The 1,799-nt window shown below is 45.7% G+C and overlaps 1 long non-coding RNA gene across 1 annotated transcript in view; it reads left to right on the top strand.

Moving 5' to 3' along the window:
- LOC140339608 (uncharacterized) overlaps window positions 1-1,799 on the top strand; it is an 8,885-nt gene continuing 7,086 nt past the window's right edge. Inside the window, exon 1 of the long non-coding RNA XR_011922489.1 lies at window positions 1-132. This is a non-coding gene — a long non-coding RNA (uncharacterized lncRNA). The remainder of the gene's footprint in view (window positions 133-1,799) is intronic.

Raw genomic sequence — 1,799 nt, 5'->3', positions numbered from 1 at the left:
TTTACTTGTTTTGATCTTTTAGACAGAAAGAAGAGGAGGCAAAAAGCAGACAGAAAGAGAAAAGAAAAAAATGATTTTAGCTGAGAGAAGGCAACCTCTTAACATTGAGAATTTGAATCAGGAACAACTAAAGTAAGTAAATACCTAAACGTTTACTTTAAAGGTAAAGTATTACAACACAACATTTATTTTCATATTTCCATCAGAAGAAGAAATTGATTTCTTCCACAAAACATGATAATCTATGGCAAAGCAATATAGATGAAGCCACAGGCTGGCCTCTGTATTTGAAGTTAACTGTTATTCCACCACTGATGGTGTCCCATAAGTTTAAGAGAAATGCCTTATGGTTATGAAATTCCTTTAAGCCTTAACTTCAACCCTTAAAACATCCTCTTACTCCCTTCCCAGTTACAAGCTCTCAGAGGCATCTTTTGGGAGAGCTGCCATCACTTATGTCCCCAGCAGCAAAACCACACGCCATCTTAAAGGCAGCCCAAAATGAACCATAACAGTTGGCAATCTCACTCCTAAGCACTCCAAGGACCCCAACCACCACAGCGTGCGAGCAATAACCTTATGCTCGCAAGTCACCCCCCACCCTCTAAATCCCCTCTTCCAAGCCCTCGGACCATAAGTCTATCCCTACCACATTCAAATGGACTTGTATGTATCAACTTCTAACTCCTGGTGCCTCACCACCAAACCCCCATCGGCCCTGTTGCTCACAATAAAGTGTCCCACCTCCCTATTACCTTTTACCTGTGCCTTATTTACCTAGTCCACCCACCTAGCCAAACACCACCGTGTTTGACCCATCATGTCCAACCATATCACCCAAAGCCCCAGGAATGTGGTACACAGCCACAAAAATACCGCTCAATGTCACATTCGAGTTCCTTAGAGGACAGCTTACCCAGATCACTGCCTTCCACATGTAACACCACTATATCCTGGCGGCCCATCCAGCCTTGAGTACTGATGGAACTCTGGCATCACCCTATCCCCCATCATCCCAGGCACTCCAATCCACTAAACTAGGCCCATGGCCCTAGACACCCCCAGCTGCCTGCCATTGAGTTTCACTTCAGCTCTCTCCACACCCCAATACACATAAGAATCCCCTAAAATCAAAAAAAGCCACGGCGCAAATTTTTGTTACTGGACAAAGACAACAAAACCCTGAAACCTATAAAGAACCATCACAACACCGCAGAGGCCATTCTACTATACACTCCCAGGTGACCACTACCCAAACCTTCCACAACACCTCCAACCTGTTTCACAGCAATTCAGGGTGCATATATAACCTAAAACAGTTAGACTCCCACCTACCAATGCATTTAATCACCTGATCCCCCAACCTGCACCTCGTAGCCTCAGTTGCTGCGCCAATGTAAAAAAAGTTTGACACGTAGCCCCCTCCATCAAACATTTACGAAAGGTCACCCTTAGCCAAATAGCTAAGTAATTCTACACCGTCCAAACAGGGCAGGCCACCAACCCTGCCCCTGCACCAAGCAAAAATACTTACCCAGCTGATCCGTCTTTGACTTCTGTATCCCTAGTGTTCCCCTGCACCCTAATGTTACCCACCACAAGCCACCTGGCTGATCCCACGCCTGACTAACCAACTCCCCTACCTGCAAAGTCTCAAAGAAGGCTGAATAAAAGGCCACCCTAAACAAAGCAACCCCATGGCCAACAAACAAACCCGCTTCAATGCCACCACCAACTTCAATAACAACCCAAATTTCACCTGGCACCGCTTATCTGCTTGCCTGGCACCTTTCCAATAC

The sequence above is a fragment of the Pyxicephalus adspersus genome, chromosome 1, assembly GCF_032062135.1.
Source record: "Pyxicephalus adspersus chromosome 1, UCB_Pads_2.0, whole genome shotgun sequence".
NCBI lineage: Eukaryota > Metazoa > Chordata > Amphibia > Anura > Pyxicephalidae > Pyxicephalus > Pyxicephalus adspersus.
The sequence above is the reverse complement of the archived record's forward strand: the minus strand, read 5'-3'. Positions and strand labels throughout refer to the sequence as shown.